Below are 27,357 nucleotides of genomic sequence, written 5' to 3'. Positions count from 1 at the left end.
CAAATTTAAACTGTAGTAATTTGTCTGCTTAAAAATCTTAAGTTGGGCTTCCCTGGTGGCGCAGTGGTTGAGAATCTGCCTGCCAATGCAGGGAACACGGGTTCGAGCCCTGGTCTGGGAGGATCCCGCATGCTGTGGAGCAACTGGGCCCGTGAGCCACAATTACTCAGCCTGCGCGTCTGGAGCCTGTGCTCTGCAACGGGAGAGGCCACGACAGTGAGAGGCCCGCGCACCGCGATGAAGAGTGGCCCCCACTCGCCACAACTAGAGAAAGCCCTCGTGCAGAAACGAAGACCCAATGCAGCCAAAAATAAAATAATTAATTAATTAATTAAAAGAAAAAAAATTTAAAAAAAATCTTAAGTTATTCACACATTCTTTTCAATCTAATATTATATCTATAGCAAAAAAACAATTTATACAAAATGGGTTGGTATCAGGATGTGCCATTAATTGGATAAAAGGGAATTTTCAATAAAAACATTGTCCAAAAAATGACCATTAAGTGATTTTTTATTTTATTTTAAATTTTTATTTATTTTATTTATTTATTTATTTATTTTATTTATTTTGGCTGCACCGGGTCTTAGTTGTGGCATGCGGGATCTCTACTTGCGGCATGTGGGCTTCTTAGTTGTGGCATGCGAACTCTTAGTTGTGGCATGCATACGGGATCTAGTTTCCCCACCAGGGATCGAACTCGGGCCCCCTGCATTGGGAGCGTGGAGTCCTACCCACTGGACCACCAGGGAAGTCCCCATTAAGTGATTTTTTTTTAAATGTCCTATTCTGTTTGACTAGTAACAGTAGTTTAGAACAATAGAAATCTCCTTCTCCCTTTATTAATGGGTTACAATAATTAAAATCTAATAATTATCAATTGAATCCTCTTTAAGGATTAATCACATAAGTGTATACAATCATTTTCCATCAACACAGTACTATGTAAAAATACGATTATACTTAATTTCTTGGCTTAAAAATAAATAAGCATCTATTTCAAATGTCAAACATATGGTTTTTTTTTTTTTCTTTTTTCTTTTCTGAGTCACTTTTTTTTTTTTTTTTCATTTGCATTGACTTAATCCTCTCAGAAAATTGCTGATCTTAGCTAAGTGGTCTATTTAGACTAGCTGTATGCATACATATGATTTTCACTCTGCCTAATCAAGATAAAATTGAATGGAGTTTAATGTCTAAACTTAGCAAAGAGAAAACATCCAGCTGTAACTTTATTGACTATTCTTAACGAGACAATCATATGATTCTGTTTTTTGAATACTTGGGAGTCTCTAAATATCCACACTTGCTTTGAAGTATTCCAAAATGGGTAGATCTATTGTGAGAACGAGACCTTCTCAGAAGCAAGGCAGCTGCATAACACACAGATCCCTATCAAATGGGTATAGTTAAGTTCATAAAACAAGACTTCATCAGTCACTCATAACAATGTTGTTTGGCCCTGATGACTTCTGGAGTTTGAAATTGTCAATTCCTTTCATTTTTCTACACAGGATACATTCTAGGAGAAGTTAAGTATAGTACAAACTACTACATGTCCATTATAATGTAGCCATGGAGCCTCATGGCTCATGAAGAGGTTGTCAGTAATGACTGAAAGGAAGGTGAGGAAGCAATGTTACTGGAAATGGAAGAAAACTGGATCATTGCTATGTTGCAGTGGAAAGTTTAGCAAAACTGTGATAATGTGGAAAGGAAAACACTGTACTTAATGAACTGCATAATCTAGCTAAGGACATTTCCACACAGAGTATTCTGGCGTCTTCTCTTTGTTTATAGTAAAAGGGAAAAAGAAGAGAGAAAAACTAAAGACAAACTGTTAAATATGAGGAAGCTAGGTCTTGATGGATTTGAAAATAAAATATTTTCTTAATTTCAGTCTCTCCAGATGTTGACCGCAAAAAATTAAGAAATCACTTCATGGCAAATTTCTACTACCAGGAAAACATGATCTAAAGATGATAATGAGGTGTGGCTATAAAATCCATATTAAGACCTCAGAAATATCTTAGATGGTGCCTCCAAGAACCATTCATTCAGACAAAATAACTTCTAGCCAGCTTACTGGTGTGTCTTATAGAGCCTCTGAGTTAAAAAATAATGGTTCTAATAATCTTATAGACAGTTTCCCCTCAGCATGTCAGCGGAAGCCCAATGTGAAAAAGAGCTTATCTTTATGAAAGTGTGGATATGGCTCTTGTTTAATGAAGTAAAGCTAAACAGCATTCATAGGAAGCCTACACATTTTTAAGAGAACTGTACTAGTAGAATGTTGACCACTCCCTTATAGTTAGCAATGGGTTAAAGATGTTGAGTCTCTGGTACTGAAATTCCGGGTGCTCTAACACCCTCCTACCCTTGAAATGGAGGACAACATATTATTATTTATTTCTGTTATTGTTCCCTGTATGTACAAATATAATTTCAGTAAAAAATCTTCGTGTAATAGTGTCTGTGATACTTTCAGTGACTAAAGCTTAGGATTTAACCTACTTAGTAGATTAACAGCAGGACTGTTTGGAGAAAAAAATTTGCAGCTGGGATTTTGAGGGTCAGAAATGAATAGATATAAAATGGATAGAAGGTTAAACTCAACTAAAATTTGCCAAGTTATTATAAAAATTAAAAACAGTAAAAAAGCAAACTTTTGCTTGTTTTGGCTTAGACCTTTAAATTTATTATATCTATGAATTTGAAATAAAAAATACAATGTTTATACATGGGCTGTAGTTACTGGTGATCTGACGATATGTTGTAATACCCACAGTGAATTGTAACTGTGTCATTCTCAATTGCATCTATCAGTGAACTGGGTCATTATTATGTTACCTTACTGGCATGTTTGAGATTTCCATTTCAAGACTTGGCATATAAAAACTTTATACCTGATTTGAAGTCCTTTCAGCATTTTGTTATTCTTGTTGACAAAAGAAACACATGCATTTTCAAGGTTTTAAAATTTTAACTCAGATATACATTAGTGAAAAGCATGCTGCTATTTGTTTTGACATTAAAATGTCAATCTAAGTTGTTGTAAATTATAATGGTAACTTGATGGGACAAGAAAAGCAAACAACAGGCAACAGGGCTGAATATTTTACATGTCTAAAACTACATGCATACAAGATGTCTCTATTTATACTTATTTTAAAGTTGGGAAGTTTGGGAGGTTGAGAAAGGCTGGTAGAATGCTGTAAAGATGCTAAAAACCATTTAGGCTTTTCCTTTCAAAATAACCTTGGAATATTGTGCAAAGTGTCTACTAATCTCTACTGTTTACCAAACCTTCCTAAATAATTCACCCTGGTGGGGTTGGGCCCAAGCAAGCAGTGTGTTAGAGTGAGCCAGGAGTGAGCCCAGTGGTGCTTGGTGCCTGCAGTAAGGATAGCCAAGCACATGCCCACCTGGCACGGCTGGGAGACTGACTACAATACAGGTTGTTGAGCAAATAAATAAATAGACTGACAATAGTGGGAGCCAGGTTCACATGGTCAGGAAAGGAGGGTACAAATGAAAAAAGGGAGATCTTGAATGGATCCTATGGGTTTGGATTGGAATTTAATCTATAAGTGTGCACTTGTGGTTTTCAGTATATAGAGATATAGAAATAAATCTAGATGGAACTGTGTATATGCTCAATATACAGGTGGTTCCTACCATCCACTGAAGATGATCCAGAGCAGGATTATACTCAGAAGAAATGAGTCCCCTTACAGTTCAGATCTTAGTTTCTCTACTGAATAAAACCAGGACTCTTTGGAGAAAGGCTGATCCTAGAGCTGGGTCACAGAAAGCACAATATGAGCCTGGAACATTTTGCTGCCCAGGAAAGTAAAGAAGTGCTCAAAGAATGATGGTGTCATGTCAGAATGACATAGGGGCCAGTCTGAAGAGGGCTTCTACTGCTCCGATCTGGACAATTTTAAAACAAAATAAATAATTTGAGCATCAGAAAGATATTTTGAGTGTCAAAAGAAAGGAAGGAAGGAAGGAAGGGAGGGAGGAAGGGAGGGAACGAGGGAGGGAAGGAGGAAGGAGGGAAATAAGAGAAAAAGGAAATAATTTATAGATATATTTCATCAAATAACAGGAATCCATAAGTCTACTTGCATAAAAATGAATAAATAGGAGAACAGAAATATCTTCCTGTGATAACTAACAAATGTAAAAAGCATGTTGGAATTAGAAAGGTACAATCTGGCAACCATCATAATAGTAATTAATTCAGGCAAGAAATATTAACTGATGCTCAAATGAGTGGGTGAAATTTGGATGATGAACAGTCTCAAAGTGTCTCCCTATGAATATATTTACTAATTTCAAAGGGGAAAGTAGTCATTTTACAGCAAAGAAACCTGGCAGACATCTTTGTAATCAAATGATCAAAGTTATCACCACCAGTAATGGGACCCACTGACACTGTGGGACACACTTGATAAGTTGCAATGAGAAGAATGCAATGACTCCTGGTGGTACTCCTGCCCAAGACACATATCCTAGGTCCAATCATGAGAGAGCATCAGACAGACTCAGACTGACAGGATCTTCAGGAATGATAAGGTTGTGAAAGCCAACAAACAGCTGAGAATCTGATTTCAATCAGCAGACTGGAGAGGCAGGAAAACAGGGTGTAACATGTGATCCCAGACTGGGTCTTTTACTATAAAGGACGTTACTGGACAATTGACAAAACTTGAATGAGTTCTCTGAGTGAAAGTTATACTGGTGGCTTTTGAACTCTTCTTGCAAATTTTTTTTTCTCATTTTAAATTGTTTGAAAATAAAAACTATTTTTAAAAAGATTATGATCCATTTGACATGAGATGGTGCTTTACGCTAAACATAATGCCATTCAAGAACCTTATTTTGGATTAAACTATTTCCCAATAAAAGGAAATTATCCTGTCTCCATTTCCCCACGTCCACTTTATTCCACTTTAATCTGCATTCAGTGCCCATGAATTGTCAATGAAATTGCTCTTCCTAATTTCAGTGATCATTTTCAGGTAACCAAAGGACATCTTTTACCCCTTAACTAGACCTCCCGGTGGCATTTAACACTTGATCCTCATTTTATGTTCTATGTTACCAGGCCAGGGTGACTTTTGTGGCCTTAAAAGACTGAATATTCTGAATCCTGCCCACATTCCAATTTCAATTCATATCCCTCTTAGCCAGATTTTTAGATCTAGGGAGTTCCTAAACCCTAAAAATATTAGGACACATGCAAACACTCAAATCCCCTTCCAAGATTTAAAAATTAAAACAATATTAGTTAAACCATTAAATAAGTATAAGAAAACTCTACAAAAGATTGATTTTTTTCCCTCAGTATATACTTTATGCTTCAAATAAATGTCACATTTAAAAATGGTTCTGTTGTATTTTGGGGTGACCACTAGCTCCCAAATTAATGCTTTAAGATGTCTATTCCTACCCCCCTCAAAAAAATCTGAATCACTTTGATGTACACCTGAAACTGACACAACTATACTTAAGTAAAAAAAAAAAAGTGCCTATTCTTGCTCACTATGCTTCAGCCACCACCATTCTCTTGCCTGTGCTTTAGGAAAACCAAGACCTTTCTGCCTGGAATTTTCTTCCCACTTGCATTTTTCATGGCTGATTTATGATTCAGGTCAGCTCAAATATCACCTTCTGAGAGGGAGCCTTCCAAGACCACTCTACTTAAAATTATTCTATCCATTTTCTCATTCCAGTTCCTCAGCTACTTATTTCTTGTCATAGAATTTGTCACAATTTATAATTATCTGGATTGGTTTTTTTATTTACTTACACGTGTGTGTGTTTCTGAATGTGTTTTTCTCCCCTTTAGTATAATAGTTTCATGACAGCGATTGTATTGTCTTATTTCTCTATGAATTTTTTTAAAATGTATTTGTTGAGAAAAACACACATAGCATAAAATTTAGCAACCTATTTATATTAAAACAATCCATGGGATATAAGGGAGATGTTCAAGATACAAAGTGTCTATTATAAAGTTTGGAAATAAATTATTTTTCAACAGATTGAAGCTCTTCTTTATAATATAATATAATCTCCATTTTTCAGGCTTTATTGACCCCTCTGTATTTGTTAGGTGAATGATCAAGTGAGTGAATATGTTTGCATTTTTATCCTGGCATGAGGTGATATCTAACCTTGCATCTTCACTTCCTTCAGGACTCTGTTTCAGTTACCTTATCAGAGAGGCCTTCTCTGATCACCAGTTAAGTAACATTCCCCCACCCCCTTGATGCTCTATCCCCCTTATATGATTCATTTTTCATAACTCTTATCACATTATATATTTTTGTTTACTGTTTTTTCTCCTTTTACTGGAATGTACCCTCCATGAGACTTTGACTCCTAGATCTCTTACATAGTAGGGGCTCAAACACTGTCTACTAAATGAAGAAAAAGTCACTGAAGAATTTTGAGCAAGGAAATAACTTAACCAATTTGTATTATGTTATTTTCTCTCTGGTGGAGACAGGAATAAGCTGGTAGAGGGAAAACCGGAGATAAGGATTGTTTTACAAAAGAGTCATTGGATAAATTACAAATTCTTATCTAAACTATGTCAATAAAGCTGATGTAGAGGGAATGGATGAAAAATATTTCACAGGAAGATATGACAGCACTGGCTGATCTACTGGATATGAGTACTGCACAGAGAGACGACTAGAATGACTCAGATTTCTGGGTGAGCAACTAGATAGATGCTTTTGCTTCTATGAAAAAGAAGATGCAGGAAAAGCATCAGGTCTTTAAGGAGTGGGATGAAAGGAGAGGAGAAAGGGTGGTGGGTGGTTCTGATGAGTTCAAAGCTAGCCTTTTCAAGTCTGAAGTACCACTGGGATATCTAAGGTAAAATATTCAATCCATAGATTAATATTAATATCTGGACATCAGGATAGGGATCAGAATTTGGGGAAGTTTTTCAGTCACTATGCTATGGAGGTGGAGGAGATTGTATAAAGAAATTGTATAGTGCGCTAAGCAAAGAACTCCAAGACTGGAACTCTAGAAATAATCTACGTATCAGTGGTAGAAGCAGGAAAATAAACTAGTGAATAAAACTGAGAAAGAGGTAGAAGAAAAACCAAGGAGTGATATTAAGCAAGTGAAGGAATGATAAACAATATCAAAGATCACAGAATCCAAATTACATGAAGACTTAGGGCTTGACTTGGGTTTACCATTTAGATCAATGGGAAACTGGAAAAGTGGGTGTGGATAACAAATTGCATTGTTTAAAGAGCACACAACATGTGGGAGAGCAGAAAGCACAGCGCTCCTAACATTCCATTATCAAAGAGTGGTCTACTAATGAAAGGCTAACTAACATCTTTGGAGGTAATTTTTATGAGTTAATTTTAATTTTGTAAATTATTTAATATAATCTGTTGGTTTTTTCAAATTTAGGATGTCATTTATGTTTATTACATTTATGTTTATCTGCTATTTATTTATAATAAATGAGTAGTAGATATAATATTAAGAATTTTGTCTCTATCAATTTTTTCCCCTTGGGGAAATTAATTAAATGCTCTGTTTCTTATTTCTTTATCTATAAAATAGGAAAACTTACAATATTTTATAAAGCATAATATTTTATAAAACTTATGAAATGTATAAGCACAGGAGGTTGTTGTAAAGAATTAGTTAAGAATATAACTACAAAGTAAGTGCTTAGAAAATGCCCAGAGTATACACCAAAAAGATCCAGAAGTCAACATCATCACCATTTCTATTATTTCAAATGGTTTATACTATTTCAATTGTCTTTGTATTTATCAGAGATCCAAAACTATGTTATTCTTATCCTTAAGGATGTTAAAATCTCATTAGGAAGACAGGTCTCAGAAACATGAACATAATTGTATTAAAAATGTTACTGCCTATCCAAATGAGTAAATAAAATGCAAGTAATGGAAGAGTTTGAGAAGACCATTCTCACTTCTTGAATATTGTATCTCTTTCCTTGGCTAACAGAATATTATATTGTCCCAGGTTTTCTTTATACTTTTCTAGCAGTATCATTTCAATTTCATTTACTGATTGCTTGCCTCCTACCTGGTGTATAAATGTAGGAGTTCATCAAAGTTTGTCCTGGGCCATGTCAGTTTTCTTGGTAGTCTCGCCACAATAATAGCATTACCCAAACCCATTGCTTGAACTACCAACTATATGAGTAGGTCTCCAATAATATCTCCATCACAGGTCTTTCTTCTGAGCTGAGGACTAATGTATCCAGAGGTTCTTGGACTTCCCCATTCTAATATTTAACACATGTTCAAAACTCAAGATAGGGCTTCCCTGGTGGCGCAGCGGTTGAGGGTCTGCCTGCCAATGCGGGGGGCGCGGGTTCGAGCCCTGGTCTGGGAGGATCCCACATGCCGCGGAGCGGCTGGGCCCGTGGGCCACAACTACTGAGCCTGCGCGTCTGGAGCCTGTGCTCCGCAGCAAGAGAGGCCGCAATAGTGAGAGGCCCGCGCACCGCGATGAAGAGTGGCCCCTGCTTGCCGCAACTGGAGAGGGCCCTCGCGTGGAAACGAACACCCAACGCAGCCAAAAATAGATAAATAAATTAATTAATTAAAAAAAAAACAAAAAAACCTCAAGATATATTGTTCTTGATCCCAGGTGGTATTATGTCATTGTCCCTATACCAGCAGTCACTCAAAAAGTCAACTTCAATTTCCTCATCTAAAACGTTGCACATATTAAACAACCAAGAGTAATCCCTGGCACCTCCATCCTCACTCCCTGTATGCACAATCACATCATGTCAGTTCTATCTTTTAAATAATCCTCAGTCTCTTCATGACCATCTGAGATCAGACTATCACACCTTCTCCACCACCCACTTCCAATCCATCTCCAGCATGAAGCCTAAGTGATCCATATTAAAAATATTAATCTGATCACGTTACAACCTGATCAGGAGTCTTTTATTTATTTGATAAAATGAATTAATAGGATTTTAAAAAAATTTCCAAGGTTTTTCTTTCCCTCTAATGTTCTAGTTTTCCAAATGCAAAATATATTTACAGTGATATACAAAACATGGGTTCTTACATTATAAAAACAAAATTTTATTTGTTTTTAAAAATAGTATTTATCAGTTTGACTTTACTTAATTAAAATTAATTTAATATAATTTATTGGACCACTTAGGTAGCTAGATTAATTTAAAATATGTATATATATATATATTTTTAACTTCTTTATTGGAGTATAATTGCTTTACAGTGTAAAATATGTATATTTTAGAATATTTAAAAATATATAAAAATTAGTATCAATATATTGTTTAAAAAACACTGTTTATCAAAACTTTATTGCCTTAGCAGGATCAAAATTTTTCAAATAAAATTATTTGTGACTCTCCCCCCCTATCCTCATACAATACTCATAAGATAAGTAAAGTGTATTTATACCAAAATTAGCTTAAATTTAGAAGATACTGGACATATTTCTATGAGTGTCTTTTAATAATCATGAAGAAAATTACAAGAACATAGACAAATAAAAGGAAATAAAAGGAAATCTCTCCTCAGAGAGTTACCAATTTTTGGTGTGTGGTGAGAGGACCTGAAATCTGTTCTCTTAGCAAATTTCCACTATACAATATATATGATTAATTATAATATGATTAACACCATGCTGTACATTAGATCTCTCTCTAGACTTACAATTCTACATAACGGTGTATTTGCATCCTTTGACCAACATCTTCCCCTTTCCCCTAACTCCCCCTGTCTGGTCTTAACTTCAGTTTCTTCAGCTGAAGAACAGGATTAATAATACCCAATTCATGTGGTTTTTGTAAACATTAAATAAAATACTATAAGAAAAGCACCTAGCACAGTGACTGGCACTCAGTAGGTGCTCAATAATGGTAATTATTATCATTAGGAGCCTGTTAAATGCATGGCTTTGATTAAATAACATGCTAATTTCTCACATTTAAAAGTATTTTGATATTTGAGAGATTTGTTTTATACTGTAAAGAAAATTAGAAATTAGTTTCTCATCACTCCTATAAATGGTCCCATTTTAAAAGCCTTTGTACTTTTTAATATTTTGAGGGGGGAGGACTCCGCCTTTCTTTATTAGTATTTTTACATGTGAAAAAGGAAAATATGACTGTAAACTAGAATCACATTTATCTACATTACAATAATATATATAATCCAAAATACTAGGAAATCAAGGCAATTTCTACCTGGCTTTGGAATGCTTCTAAATATGACTGTATTTGATATTCTGGAAATTAACTTCAAATCAATACAAAGCCATATTGTGAAGATTTATTCCAGGAGTTGCTTTGAAACTGGATAGGCAAGAAATTTTCAACCTGTTTTGGCTTTGGTGCTTAGAAGGGTGCTTGGCCCAAAATAGGAGTCCATGACCTATCCTTCTTCCTCCTCCTTCCCTTCTACTTGGTGTTACAATTATTGTTGTTGATGATGATGTTATTACCCTTGATGTGATCTTTTGAGACTTCAGTGTTCTGCACTCTGTACAATGATGGTGCTTTTCTTCAGTTGTGATAATGTTTCCACGTTCATCAATGAAGTCTGATGTTAGAGTTTGAAGGTAAAATATTGGGTTGGCCAAAACGTTCATTTGTTTTCTTCCGTAAGTTGGCTCTTGTAGCACTTAGTTGTCTTTAACTTCACTCAAAACAATTTTGTTAGATTGTATGTGATAGCTATCATATCAGCATGCATTTAGAAAAAGACTTATCAAAATTGGTGAATTTTTGTGTAGTCATTTTAATATTGAAGATGGAAGAAAAAAGGCAAGATTTTCAGCACATTATGCTTTATTATTTTAAGAAAGGTAAAAACGCAACCGAAACGCACAAGAAGTTTTGTGCAGTGTATGCAGAAGGTGCTGTGACTGATTGCACGCGTCAAAAGTGGTTTGCGAAGTTTCGTGCTGGAGATTTCTCGCTGGACGATGCTCCACATTTGGGTAGACCAGATGAAGTTGATAGTGATCAAATCAAGACATTAACTGAGAACTATCAATGTTATACCACATGGGAAATAGCTGACATACTCAAAATATCCAAATCAAGCTTTGAAAATCATTTGCACCAGCTTGGTTATGTGAATCACTTTGATATTTGGGTTCCACATAAATTAAGTGGAAAAAACCTTCTTGACCATATTTCCGCAGGCAATTCTCTACTGGAACGTAAAGAAAACTTCCCGTTTTTAAAATAAATTGTGACAGGCGATGAAAAGCAGATACTGTACAATAATGTGGAACAGAAGAGATCGTGGGGCAAGTGAAATGAACCACCAACACCACACCAAAAGCCGGTCTTCATCCAAAGAAGGTGATGTTATGTATATGGTGGGATTGGAAGGGAGTCCACTATTATGAGCTCCTTCCAGAAAATGAAACGATTAATTCCAACACGTACTGCTCCCAAGTAGTCCAACTGAAAGCAGCACTCAATGAAAAGCATCCAGAATTAGTCAACAGAAAATGCATAATCTTCCATCAGGATAACACAAGACCACATGTTTCTTTGATGACCAGGCAAAAACTGCTACAGTTGGGCTGGAAAGTTCTGATTCATCCACCATATTCAGCAGACATTGCACCTTTGGGTTTCCATTTATTTAGGTCTTTACAAAATTCTCTTAATGGAAAAAGTTTCAATTCCCTGGAAGACTGTAAAAGGCACCTGGAACAGTTCTTTGCTCAAAAAGATAAAAAGTTTTGGGAAGATGGAATTATGAAATTACCTGAAAAATGGCAGAAGGTAGTGGAACAAAAGGGTGAATATGTTGCTCAATAAAGTTCTTGGTGAAAATAAGTCTTTTATTTTTACTTACAAACCAAAGGCAATTTTTGGCCAACCCAATACTTTTTAGAATGCTTCAAATTTCACTAACTCAATGCTCTCCAAAAATGATAAATTTCCCCAAAATGCCAACACTGTCTATTCTGAGTTACTAAAAACAGACTTGTTGCATATAAATACCATTTGTAAAATTTCTACCACATCTCAATTTTTTAACATAACACAAATTCTCTGCTATGAGAATTTATTTAACAACATTTAACATTCAAGAATAACATACTGTAGAGTATTTAGGAAAGAGAGACAAATAAATAATCTCTAGATAATTCCATTTCCTATGATACGACAATGTGAGGAGCCTGAAACTTACTTTTTCAGTTCAAAACACATAAAAATGCTAGATAAAATGTAACACATCCTTTAAATTATATCTCTATGCATCCAATAAGGTAGGAGAAGCTTTCAGGGGGGGTGAAAGAAAGAAAGAAAGAAAGAAAGAAAGAAAGAAAGAAAGAAAGAAAGAAAGAAAGGGAAAACTCTAAATTACAGGGTACCTGATGATACTGGGCTGTTAGTATTCAGAGGGTATTTGCTAATCTTTGTAATGCAGAAGTTTGGATTTTAAAGGCCAAGCAGAATTAGAAATCAAGTGTTGGACTTGTGCAAGGAATAGGAACACCCCTCCTTGTCCACTCCCCCCCCCCACTAGCACATAAAGCCTAAAAATGCTAAAATTGCAGTTAACGCAGATACTGGAGAAAAATTCACTAGTCAGCAAAGAGAGGTGACAAGGAAACTTGTCTCTCTTTTACTGGCCTATAGAAAGAAAACAAAAAAGAAATTACTTTCTGAGAATTCATAAGCCACAGGCTTGCTCAACAGAATTATGGCTTTCAAATTTACTCTGGCTAATAGGGTATAACTCCCAAGCCAAGAAATTAAAATACAGAAAGTAGTTCTAAATTGCTATCTTTTGAAGGAAGCATAAATCCTCTCTGGATTGACTCTGGAATTACAAGATTCCTGAAGATAAAAGCCAGAGAAATTTAAACTCATAATTTAAAGATGCAAAACAGGGCTTCCCTGGTGGCGCAGTGGTTGAGAGTCTGCCTGCTGGTGCAGGGGACGTGGGTTCGGGCCCTGGTCTGGGAGGATCCCACATGCCGCGGAGCAACTGGGCCCGTGAGCCATAACTACTGAGCCTGCGCGTCTTGAGCCTGTGCTCCGCAACAAGAGAGGCCGCGACAGTGAGAGGCCCGCGCACCGCGATGAAGAGTGGCCCCCGCTCGCCACAACTGGAGAAAGCCCTCGCACAGAAACGAAGACCCAACACAGCCATAAATAAATAAATAAATAAATAAATTTATTTTAAAAAAAATAAAGATGCAAAACATAAGAAAACAAGCATAATGAACAAGATTCAGCGGAAACATCACACATAAAAATTTGGCCCCTATGGATTTCAGGTAAATTTTAAGATTGAGAATATGGTTAAGACATTCAAAAATTATTTAAACAAATAAAAGGTGGAACAAAATATATAAGAAAGGAATGAGCTAATATTTAAAAGAACCACCCAGATTTGATAAATAACCAAATAGATTCTCCAAGAAGAAAAATATATTATTGAAATTAGAAACTCATTAGTTGTGTTAAGCAGATGAGACAAAGCTATAGGATGTATTTGTGAATTGAAAGATAGATTGGACATCTAGTAGTCTAGGAGAAAAAGTGATTAAAAATATTAAATACAAATATTAACATGTGGAAGATAAAATGAGGTCTAACATATATTTGATTAACATTTCAGAAGGAGAGAAAAGAGAGAATTATGGAGAAGGAATTCAAAGACAGAATGTCTAAGAGTTTTCCAGAACTGACTAAAAGTTTAGATTCAGGGAGGACAATAATTCCCAAACAAAATTTTTTTTAAAAATCAATCTTACACACAATGGTGTAAGAGCAAATCACCAAGGAGCATAAAAATAAGCAAGAGGGAAGAGAGATTACTCCTAAGAAACAATAGTAAAGCAGACGGGAAACTTCTTAACAAGGGGAAACAAAAGGTAGAATGCAATAGAATAATACATTGAAAGTGCTGTAAGAATATAAAATTCCAATCTAGAACTGTACATCAAGCTAAACTACCACAAGAAAGAAGGTGAAATTAAGATATTTTCAGAAAAACGAAAATTGAAGCAGGTTACCAACAGACCCTGATTAGAAACCATTAAAAGTAGAGAATGTGTGTCAAATGGAAAGGAAATAAGTCCAGAAAGAGGAAAAACACAGGAAGTAAGAGAAAAAAATTGGCAAACATGGGAAAACCTAAAAATACAGTGACTACATAAAAATAAATTTATAAAAATGATAATATTGAAGTTAAAAAAGAGGTAGAAGAAAATTGCAGGACAAAAGTAGGATACAGGATGGTAGGGGATGAGCACAGTTATGTTACGCCAAGTGTCGTGGACTGTATTTTATCCCCCTCAAAATTCATATGTTAAAGCCCCAACCTCCAGTGTGACTGTTTGGAGATGGGGCCTTTAGGTGGTAATTAAGGTTAAATGAGGTCATGAGGGTAGGCCCCAATCCCATAGGACAGGTGTCCTTATAAGAAGAGGAAGAGACCCAGAGATCGCTCTCTCTCCCCATGTGCCCAAAGGAAAGGTCATGTGAAGGTGTGGTGATAAGTCAGCCATCTGCAAGTTCTGAAGAGAGTCCTCACTAGAAACCAACCTTGGCACATTGATCTTTGACTTCCAGCCTCCAGAACTATGAGAAAATAAATTTCTGTTGCTTAAGCCACCCAGTCTGTGGTATCCTGTTATGGCAGCCCAAGAAAAACCAAGTTTCTTTCATAGTTCAGGACAAAGATCAAAACGTTAAGTTACTTCTGACTTTTATAAATATTCATTTAAAAATTACAGAGATAATCCCTAAAATCGGAAATTTACTAGTGGGGGAGATATATATTTTTTAAAATATTTGATGGAGCCAAAGGAAGGAAAAAACGAAGGAATAAAAGGAACAAAGAAAAAGCAGGACCAGGGGTGGAGTCAATATGGCGATGTGGGAAGACACAGAGTTCACATCTCCCCACAACTAGGGTGCCTGCCGGACGCTGGTGGGGACCCCAATGCCCAAGGAAATGGGAGGAACCTTCAAGCGAACCACCAGGGATTGGGCCATAGCTCCTGCAGTGGGAACTCTGAGTCCAAACCACTGGACTAACAGAAAACCTCAGACCCCAGGGAATAGTCATTGGAGTGTGGTCTACCGGAAGTCCTCATCTCATCACCAAGACCCAGCTCTACCCAAGAGCCTACAAATTCCAGTGTTGGAAGCCTCAGGCCAAATAACCAGTAAGACAGGAACACAATCGCATGCATTAAAAAAAAAAAAAGAGACGGCAAAAAAATATGTCGCAGATGAAGGAGCAAGGTAAAAACCTACAAGGTAAAAACCTACAAGACCAAATAAATGACGAGGAAATAGGCAATCTACCTGAAAAAGATTCAGAGTAATGATATGAAAGATGATCCAGAATCTCGGAAATAGAATTGAGGCACGGATTGAGAAAATACAAGAAACGTTTAACAAAGATCTAAAAGAACTAAAGAACAAACAGAGATGAACAACACAATAACTGAAATGAAAAATACACTACAAGGAACCAATAACAGAATAACTGAGGCAGAAGAACAAATAAGTGAGCTGGAAGACAAATTGGTGGAAATAACTACCGAGAAGCAGAAAAAAGAAAAAAGAATGAAAACAACTGAAGACAGTCTGAGACCTCTGGGACAACACTAAACGCACCAACATTCGAATTATACGGATCCCAGAAAAAAAGAAAAAGAAAGGGTCTGAGAAAATATTTGAAGAGATTATAGTGGAAAACTTCCCTAACATGGGAAAGGAAATAGTCACCCAAGTCCAGGAAGCACAGAGAGTCCCATACAGGATAAACCGAAGGAGAAACACACCAAGACACATGTTAATCAAACTAACAAAAATTAAATTCAAAAAAAAATATTAAAAGCAGCCAACGGAAAAACAAAAAATAACGTACAAAGGAATCCCCATAAGGTTATCAGCTGATTTTTCAGCAGACACTCTGCAGGCCAGAAGGGTGTGGAAGGATATACTTAAAGTGATAAAAGAGAAAAACCTACAACCAAGATTACTCTACCCGGCAACGATCTCATTCAGATTCAACGGAGAAAGCAAAAGCTTTTCAGACAAGCAAAAGCTAAGAGAGTTCAGCACCACCAAACCAGCTCTACAACAAATGCTCAAGGAACTTCTCTAGGCAGGAAACAAGAGAAGAAAAAGACCCACAAAAACAAACCCAAAACAATTAAGAAAATGGTAATAGGAACATACATATCAATAATAACCTTGAATGTAAATGGACTAAATGCCTAAACCAAAAGACACAGACTGGCTGAATGGATAGAAAAACAAGACCCATATATATGCTGTCTACAAGAGACCCACTTCAGACCTAGAGACACATAAAGACTGAAAGTGAAGGGATGGATAAAGATATTCCACGCAAATGGAAATCAAAAGAAAGCTGGAGTAGCAATACTCATATCAGATAAAGTAGACTTTAAAATAAAGACTGTTATAAGAGATAAGGAAGGACACTAAGTAATGATCAAGGGGTCAATCCAAGAAGAAGATATAACAATTATAAATGTTTATACACCCAACATAGGAGCACCTCAATACATAAGTCGAATGCTAACAACCATGAAAGGGGAAATGGACACTAACACAATAACAGTAGGGGAATTTAATACCCTACTTACACCAATGGACAGACCATCCAAATAGAAAATAAAAAAGGAAACACAAACTTTAAATGACACAACAGACCAGATAGATTTAATCGATATTTATAGAACATTCCACCTGAAAGTGGCAGAATACAGTTTCTTTGCAAGTACACACAGAACATTCTCCAGGATAGATCACATCTTGGGTCACAAATCAAGGCTCAGAAAATTTAAGAAAATTGAAATCGTATCAAGCATCGTTTCTGACCACAACGCTATGAGACTGGAAATCAGTTACAGGAAAAAAACTGTAAAAACCACAAATACATAGAGGCTAAACAGTGTACTACTAAATAACCAAGAGATCACTGAAGAAATCAAAGAGGAAATCAAAAATTACCTAGAAAAAAATGACAATGAAAACACAATGACCCAAAATCTATGGGATGCAGCAAAAGCAGTTCTAAGAGGGAAGTTTATAGCAATACAATCCTACATCAAGAAACAAGAAACATCTCAAACAATCTAACCCTACACCTAAAGCAACTAGAGAAAGAAGAACAATGAAAACCCAAAGTCAGTAGAAGGAAAGAAATCATAAAGATCAGAGCAGAATAAATGAAATAGAAACAAAGAAAACGATAGCAAAGATCAATAAAACTAAACGCTGGTTCTTTGAGAAGATAAACAAAATTGATAAACCCTCAGCCAGACTCATCAAGAAAAAAGGGAGAGGATGCAAATCAATAAAATTAGAAATGAAAAAGGAGAAATCATACCTGACACCGCAGAAATACAAAGGATTATAAGAGACTACTACAAACAACTATACGCCAATAAAATGGACAACCACGAAGAAATGGACAAATACTTGGAAAGGTACAATTCTTCAAGACTGAACCAGAAAGAATTAGAAAATATAAACAGACCTATCACAAGTAATGAAATTGAAACTGTGATGAAAAATCTTCCAACAAACAAATGTTCAAGACCAGATGGCTTCACAGGTGAATTCTAGAAACATTAGGTAAAAGCTAACACCAATCCTTCTCAAACTCTTCCCAAAAACTGCAGAGGGAGGAACACTCCCAAATTCATTCTACGAAGCCACCATCACCCTGACACCAAAACCAGAAAAAGATATCACAAAAAAAGAAAATTATACACCAATATCACTGATAAACACGAATGCAAAAATCCTAAACAAAATATAAGCAAACAGAATCCAACAATATATTAAAAGGATCATACACCATGATCAAGTGCAATTTATCCCAGGGATGCAAGGATTCTTCAATATACGTACAACAATCAATGTGATACACCATATTAACAAATTAAGAAATACAAACCATATGATCATCTCAGTAGATGGAGAAAACGCTTTTGACAAAATTCAACACCCATTTATGATAAAAATTCTCCATAAAGTGGGCATAGAGGGAACCTACCTCAACACAATAAAGGCCATATATGACAAACCCACAGCAAACATCATACTCAATGGTGAAAAACTGAAAGCATTTCCACTAAGATCACGAACAAGACAAGGATGTCCACTCTCGCCACTATTATTCAACATAGTTCTGGAAGTCCTACACATGGCAATCAGAGAAGAAAAGGAAATAAAAGGAATACAAATTGGAAACGAAGAAGTAAAACTATCACTGTTTGCAGATGACATGATAATATACATAGAAAATCCTAAAGATACCATCAGAAACTACTAGAATTAATCAATGAATTTGGTAAGATTGCAGGGTACAAAATTAATGCACAGAAATCTCTGGCATTCCTATACACTAATAACAAAAAATCAGAAAGAGAAATTAAGGAAACAATCCCATTTACCATCGCAACAAAAAGAATAAAATACCTAGGAATAAACCTACCTAAGGAAGTGAAAGACTTGTACTCAGAAAACTATAAAACACTGATGAAAGAAATCAAAGATAACATAAACAGATGGAGAAATACACCATGTTCTTGGATTGGAAGAATCAATATTGTGAAAATGATTATACTACCCAAAGCAATCTACAGATTCAATGCAATCCCTCTCAAACTACTAATGGCATTCTTCACAGAATTAGAACAAAAAAATTTACAATTCGTATGGAAACACAAAAGACCCCAAATAGCCACAGCAATCTTGAGAAAGAAAAATGGAGCTGGAGGAATCAAGCGCCCTGGCTTCAAACTATACTACAAAGCTACAGTAATGAAAACAGTATGGTACTGGCACGAAAACAGAAATATAGATGAATGGTACAGGATAGAAAGCCCACAGATAAACCCATGCACATACGGTCACCTAATTTACGACAAAGGAAACAAGAACATACAATGGAGAAAACACAGCCTCTTCAGTAAGTGGTGCTGGGAAAACTGGACATCTACATGTAAAAGAATGAAATTAGAACACTCCCTAACACCATACACAAAAATATACTCCAAATGGATTAAAGATCTAAATGTAAGACCAGACACTATAAAACTCTTAGAGGAAAACATAGGCAGAGCACTCTCTGACATAAACCACAGCAAGATCATTTTTGACCCACCTCCTAGAATAATGGAAATAAAAACAAAAATAAACAAACAGGACCTAATTAAACTTAAATAAAAGCCTTTGCACAGCAAAGGAAACTATAAACAAGATGAAAAGACAACCCTCAGAATGGGACAAAATATTTGCAAATGAATCAATGGACAAAGGATTAATCTCCAAAATATACAAACAGCTCGTGGAGCTCAATATCAAAAAAACAAACAATTCAATTAAAAAAATGGGCAGAAGACCTAAATAGACATTTCACCAAAGAAGACATACAGATGGCCAAGAGGCACATGAAAAGATACTTAACTCACTAATCATTAGAGAAATGCAAATCAAAACTACAATGAGGTATCACCTCACACCGGTCAGAATGGTCATTATAAAAATATGTAGAAACAATAAATGCTGGAAAAGGTGTGGTAAAAAGGGAACCCTCCTGCACTGTTGGTGGGAATGCAAATTCATACAACCACTGTGGAAAACAGTATGGAGATTCCTTAAAAAACTAAAATTAGAACTACCATGTGACCCAGAAATCCCACTACTGGGCATATACCTTGAGAAAACCATAATTCAAAAAGAGACATGTACCACAGTGTTGTTTGCAGCACTATTTACAATAGCCAGGACATGGAACCAATCTAAATGTCCACTGACAGATGAATGGATAAAGAAGATGTGGAACATATATACAATGGAATATTACTCAGCCATAAAAAGAAACGAAATTGAGTTATTTGTAGTGAGGTGGATGGACCTAGAGTCTGTCATACAGAGTGAAGTAAGCCAGACAGAGAAAAACAAATACTGTATGCTAACACATATATATGCAATCTAAAAAAAAGAAAAAATGGTACTGATGAACCTGGTGGCAGGGAAGGAATAAAGACATAGACATAGAGAATGGACTTGAGGACACGGGGTGTGGGGCGGGGGAACTGGGGCTAAGTGAGAGTAGCATCGACATATATGCACTACCGAATGTAAAACAGATAGCTAGTGGGAAGCAGCAGCATAGCCAGGGAGATCAGCTCGGTGCTTTGTGATGACCTAGAGAGGTGGGATAGGGAGGGTGGGAGGGAGGCTCAAGAGGGAGGGCATATGGGGATATATGTATGCATATGACTGATTCACTTTGACGTACAACAGAAACTAACACAATATTGTGAAGCAATTATACTCCAATAAAGATCTATTGAAAAAAAAAAAGAGGGACTTCCCTGGTGGTGCACTGGTTAAGAATCCACCTGCTAGTGCAGGGGACATGGGTTTGAGCCCTGGTCCGGGAAGATCCCACATGCTGCGGAGCAACAAAGCCTGTGCGCCACAACTACTGAGCCTGCACTCTAGAGCCCGCGAGCCACAACTACTGAAGCCCATGTGCCACAACTACTGAAGCCCACGCACCTAGAGCCTGTGCTCTGCAACAAGAGAAACCACCACAATGAGTAGCCCCTGCTGGCTGCAACTAGAGAAAGCCCGTGCGCAGCAACAAAGACCCAGCGCAGCCAAAAATAAATAAATAAATTTATTTATTTAAAAAAAAAAAAAACAAAGAAAAAGATGGACCCAAAGCAAAAGAAATGGTAGAAGTATACCCAAGTATAGCAATAATGAAAATCGATTTTAAAAACACTGAATTTCATACTGAAAAGACAGATTGTACCATAAGATTTTTTTTTAAATCTAACAATATACTATGTCTAAAAAGCATGTCTGAAGCATAGGAACTAAGAAAACTTGAGAGTAAAGGAAATGAAAAAATATAAGCAAGGCAAATAAATACAAGTTTAAAAAACCTGGTGTGGCTATGATGATATTAATATACCAGCCTTAGTGATATAATCCAAAAATACTGATACAGTGTATAATATTGGCTTTAGCATTAATATGTGAAGAGGTAGAGTTTGATCTTGCTTTTTCTAGTTTTCCCAATTTATATTTCACTAAATTACTTAAAAATTGAGCATCACGGTTTTTCCTCATCTCTAAAGAGAGAAAATAATAGTATCTATCTTACAGTATCATTTTGAGAATGAACTGAATACACATATATTATGGACTGAATGCACGTAAATTGTTAAGCACAGGGTCTGACACACAGTAATGTTCACTGTTTCTGAGGAGGATGAAGTGACAAAAATCTATTTTAAGATAAAACCTAAAACAAATGAAGGAAAAGGCACCATGAGGGATAAGGAAGGTTAGTACATAACAACAAAGGTAAAATTCACTAGAAAGTTATAAATATTCTAAATATGTCTGCACCTAGTACTCAAATAGATAAAATAAATTTTCAAAAAATGCAAGCACCACTCCCTCAGGAAAACCTTCCCGGATGACTGCTCCCTTACCCCCAACTCTTGGTCCCTTTCCCAAGTGCTTCAGGAGCTCCCAGTGCATAAATTAGATTATAGGCTCCTATCATATTAGTTATAATTCTTTGTTTCTCACTTCTCTCCTACCAAGTGCTTTAAGCTCCCTGAACACTAGAACTACCTTCTGTATTCTCAGTACTGGGTTACAAACATGATACCAAGTAAGCATCCAAAACATGCATGCTTCACAATTAGTAAAAAATGGCTTTAAAAGAGAAAGTTTGACAGACACAGCTTATTTTTTTTCCAAAAAAGATTAACCTTCCTCAGCCTATGTAGGAAATCTCCACACATTATCGTATTTTTTTTCCACCCATTCATCCTATCCTAAACCCCAGTATTATGCAGATTGTCGTATGTACATACATTTCTGTGAAAGATGACAGAAACATTCATTAATTTCTCATAAATATCTATGAATCACAAACATATAAGAAATCCTGACACAGGGATTGATAAATTGACCATGGTTCTACTCCTCTGTCTCTGAAAATTCACCCACATAACAAGATCAATAAAAAGTATAAATTTTGCAACGTCAAAGAAATTGGAGTGCAGTGATGGGGGAGAGATGTCAACAAAGTTTTAAAAGATAGTGAAGTAGATGAGATGTGAAAACAGAGATGATGAAGAGGAAAAGTACTTAAGTACCTGTGGAGAGAAATACCCAAGAGAAGTGAGCCAGGCTTCAGGGCTGAACCTCAGAAAGGTTCAAACTCTGGAGGTGCAAGGTGTCATGAGAGATGACAAACGACAGACAGCATCTCTCCTCTTTCTCTCCCCTGCCCTCCCCTGAAAGGCTGTGAGAGAAGCTGACACTGGGAATCCTAGTTGGATTCAGCCAGTGGTGGAGGAGGGTGTGTGTGCCCTTGAGAGAGTGAAACTAGGATTGCTAGTGATACTGCAAATTGGACAGTGGAATCCCCAGGTGCCTTCCCTTCCTGTGCTTCCAGAACACAGCCAGAAACTACCAGATTGTCCTCTGGAGGAAACAGTCTCATAAAAAGACTTTGGAGTACAGTTTAAGAACCACTTCATTGTCCCTGATTATGTGATAAATACAGCAGTCAACAAGCCTCACCTAGAGACAAATACCTCTTCATGGCACTTTGTTGTTTAATATGTACAGGGATTGGGAATGCATATTACAAACCACATATGGATAAATGATTCACAGGCATTGCTTCAAATTGTTAAAATTTTTTAAATCAACACTGATTTAAAATAAATGCACTGGTTAAATTGTGGACGAGCGAAATGTAAGTGTCCATAGAGACCTATAAATTACTTTTTACTGATAACAGTGGAAAAATCATGTTACAAATAAAAAAGCAGACATTTAGCCATTTAATTGAACCCCTAAAGGGCCAAATTCCTTCTTAAGAAGTCTATAACATTAGCAGATTTTCACCTTCCTAGTCATATTTTTGGGAAAATAGGGATAAAACCTGCTCCTTTATGAGTAAGGGGGAAAATGATAAAATTTGAATTACAGTCTGAAGGTTTACAGGGCTCAATGCAGGCCTATTGGAATATTTGAGATGCATCTCTGTGGAATGAGTTTTATTGTCAGTATGGCTTTCCATTATTTAGACTAAACTGCTACCACCTATGAGAAAGATACATAAAGCAAATGGATTTGCAGACTATGTTTGCTTTCTTCTGATGAATGAATCTGTCCCAAGTCTTCTTTTTGGAAGCGTAAGTAAAACATTGGCAGTTTATATTTTTTAAAATGTTTATTCTACCTCCAACGTATATCTTTTTCTGCATATAAAAAAATGCGCCAAAGAAAATATAATTATTTACCCAGCCAAAAATTAAAAAATAAACCTGGGCTTGGGTACAACAAACTAATACGCTCCTGCCCTGACTCTCTGTGATTAACAAGCATTGCTATCCGATTCAGTACCAGGATCTACACTTAATATAAAAACTGGTAAATTCAAGGAACGTTTCTGGACATAGTATCTTCTACTTACTGCCTATGCCTAGAAACAGCTCAAGGGAATGATACATTTGTCAAATGAAGAAGTCTCCTTTATAAAGTAAGAAGAAGTACGCTCAAATAATATTTCAATGCTCTAACAAATATTAAAATAATAAGACATACCCTCTTTCCTTTGGGCTTAATTTATCAAAATAATAAACTAGTAAAAGAAATTTATATTACATTTGCAGTGAAGAATATGAAAATATTATTTTACAATTGTCAGGGCTGTAGTCATTTTTGTACCTACCTCAATTGGTAGGTAAATGGTAAGTTTAATATAATGACTTTTCTTGGTAAAAAAAAAAATCTAATAAGATAGATATTTTGATAATATGCAAATCATGGGAAATATCAGCAACTTTGAGGCTGGCCATTTGGAATGCTGTAAAAAGTGGTATCCTGGGGGACTTCCCTGGCAGTCCAGTGGTTAAGACTCCACGCTTCCACTTCAGGGGGCGCGGGTTTGGTTCCTAGTCAGGGGACCAAGACCCACATGCTGTGCAGCCAAAAAAAAAAAAGGTATCCTGGGTTAAAAACAGGACATCCTTCATCTTTTCTCAGTGAGGCCTCTCTGATCAGTTAGATTGAAACATTGTGTTTGAATAGACTAATGTATATAAGGTGAATATGAACCAATGGAGGCTTGGTCAGCAAGCCAATACAGAAGCAAAAGGAGCCACAGAGGAAGGGAGGACATGGCTCAGCCAAGCCCCACCGGTGGAGAGGGAGCTTTGCCAAGGACTTTGAGTATCAGGTTCACACTGGCTTAGCCATCCTCAGCATAGAGGTGAGTGGAGTCTAGGCTAATGCTCTCAAGTGTTCTGATGCCATGTGCATTGTGGAAATGCATGCAGCAGGCTTTCTAACTTTATGCCATTAAAAAAAATAATCATATAACTGGCTAAAACTTTCTTCCCATTAACTCTCAGGGAAGATAAAGTCTCAGTATTAATTCTATCACTCGAAACAAAGCTGGAGATGCAGAGTAACTGTCATACGTTTAAAAGATAGGATTGAGTAAAATGGTACCAAATTAATTACTAAATTACTGAAGACTGATCTATTTCTCTTGACTTCTGATAAGAGTGAGAGAAAAAAAGTTCCTGGGATACATTTCAGGAATGAACAACTGAGTATAACAATTTAAACTGAGGAAAATTCTGATAGGAGCCAAACAGAAGATGAAATGTTGCCAAATGAAAAAGCTGAAAGGGACACTAAAATATAGCTCAGACGGCCAGTGTCTGTTCTTAAGTGGTCTCTCAAGGCACAGTCATCAACTTACAGTTTTAGTTACCTTAGACCACAGCGAACTGTTTTCACTCTAATAGGCTCAGAAGATTCGCTATGTCAGCATTCCCAAACCAGATTTATCTTTCAGGGGTGAGAGCATGTCAGCTAAGTTTCGAGGAATGTTTGTTTATTAACATATTAAAATGAGAACTGTAACTGTGCCGTGGCCTGACAGTCTGTGCAGCTTTCTCCCCGCAGGCAGCGAAGCTATTTCAAATGTTTCAGCCTATCGCTGGCTGTGTTGTGGGGAAATGCTCAGGATGGGGAGCTGTATCCTCTCTCTCAAAGCCACTGTGGTAGTAACAGCATCTGCCATCCACTGAAAGCTCTGCTATGCAATGTGGTTTAGAGACTGTTTACATAACCTTGTTCCTCGCTAAACAATACAACCCCATCCCTCATATATATTTAAAGACACACACATAGGTGTACTAATATATATGTATGACTATAATATGTATTATTAAAATATGTAACAAAATACACACACCCTCATGCACATACACAGAGTACACACACATGAATGAGTGAGCCTGGAGAGGCTGCCAGAGCAAACAAACTAGCCCTATATTTCTTTTCATGTCAAACGAGTGATACTTGAGTTTAATAGTGAAACGATTCAGACACAGAGAACAGACTGGTGGCTGCCAAGGGGGAGGGGGTTGGGGGAGGGATGGAGTGGGAGGTCAGGCTTAGCAGGTGTAAGCTTTTATATACAGGATGGATACACAACAAGGTCCTAATGTATAGCACAGAGAACTATATTCAATATCCTGTGATAAACCATAATGGAAAAGAATTTTAAACAGAACGTATATATGTATAACTGAATTGCTTTGCTGTACAGCAGAAATCAATACATTGGAAGTCAACTATACTTCAATTACAAAAAAAAATAATAAATTTCTCACATAAATTTAAAAAACAGTGAAGTGATTAATATGATCAAAATAATTACTTTAACCATGCCATGATCAAACATTTTGCACTAAATATGTTCTGTTAATGTAACAATTGTTAATAACATACTACTGATTTGAGAAAGAATGTCCATTTAAGATTTTTATCTGAAAATATCTGAGAGAATATAACCATTCTCCAATTTTACCCAGCATATTCTTCAAGCCCACGGTCGTTCTGTGAATCTGGGAGAATTTTGTAATTGGCAGCCTCCACAATACTACTAAAGACTCAATTCAGTCAAGAGGAAAAGCATATGAGAGTGGAAAAATAAGTTGTCAGGCAAAAATGTCAATTTTTATGAATTTCAAAGCATATAAAAATTAAAGGTCTCCTCCTGCAGAGTCAAAGCAAAGGCTAAGAGTTAAAGTCAATGTAATAATACATTTTTTATTATTCACTGGGCTATGCATCATACATAAAACTGAAGAAAAGTCAGTTAGCAGTACATAAAATAACCAAGTTAGAAAGGTGAGCTGTAGTTTCTTGGGAAATTAAATGGGACCTCTACTAGACCATCATCCTCATAAATTTGTAGTTGTTAAATTCCACCACAAAAGAGATATACAAAGACCACAGGAGTCACTGCATAGTCACATAATACATATATTTCCAGATTTTAAAAAATTATTTACTAGTATCTTAATTTCAGACACGAATCTTCACATTAATGTCCACATTTAAGCAATAGGAGGATGGCTGGATTGAATTAAATCCCCTTTGTGATGTGAGCTCACAGTGTTAAAGTTTAAAATATCCTGGGATATTTTCACCTACCCATTCATTAATAATCAGTTGTAGCACATATACTATAGCTATTTCTCTTTGATATTGGGCTAGATAAGATCAAAACCAAAAAATCATAAACAGCATTTATTAAGAAATGTCCCCAGGCAAAGACTAAAGTCACAACTGGTAACAAATGAGAAAGATCAAGTTTGGGGTGACAAGTAGTTTGATTCTGGATATGTTCAGTTTGAAGGGCCTGTAGGATGTTTAGGAGAAGATGTCCAATTGGAAACTGGAAATACATAGTCACAAAAAGGAGAGAGAAGGAATAAACAAAATTAATCATAGCAGGTTTTTTTTCAAATGAAAAAACATGGTTATAAAGTATTAAAAGCCTCCCATACTTTTTTCTCTTATACAGACTAAAGTCCAGAGGTTCTTAACCCAACCAAGTGATTGTGTTAGAACCTAAGTGCAATACAGCACTCCTTCCTTTGTTCTATGTCTGTGCCTTCTGTGAGTTTTGTATTTTAATGTTTCGATTTACATTTTAATAACTGCATCTCTACAGTAAGCCCCTGAGAAAGGGAACTGTGACCTATTCATTTGGGCATCTTATACATAGTAGGTGTTTATTAATTGTTTTTAATTAAGTTGATGAGTTGACAGAGATGTCAGCTCTGTTTTCATTGGGTGTTTCAACAATATGAGAAGAACATAGGAGACCTTACGAAGACACGATTGGCAAAAGCAACTGTGAGAAAATCACTTCAGAGAAACCATGCAGTGGACACACAGTG

General features: G+C 36.3%; 2 protein-coding genes across 4 annotated transcripts in view; one reads left to right on the top strand and one right to left on the bottom strand.

The window, feature by feature from the left end:
- The window catches only part of CNTNAP2 (contactin associated protein 2), a 2,064,732-nt gene that overhangs the window by 910,476 nt on the left and 1,126,899 nt on the right, over positions 1-27,357 (bottom strand). The gene's annotated exons all lie outside the window — the stretch shown is intronic.
- LOC309666434 (uncharacterized protein) overlaps positions 1-27,357 on the top strand; it is an 817,765-nt gene that overhangs the window by 231,002 nt on the left and 559,406 nt on the right. The gene's annotated exons all lie outside the window — the stretch shown is intronic.

The sequence above is a fragment of the Balaenoptera physalus genome (assembly GCF_965194825.1).
Source record: "Balaenoptera physalus genome assembly, chromosome: 8".
Taxonomy (NCBI): Eukaryota; Metazoa; Chordata; class Mammalia; order Artiodactyla; family Balaenopteridae; genus Balaenoptera; species Balaenoptera physalus.
This window is presented reverse-complemented; position numbering and strand designations above follow the sequence as displayed.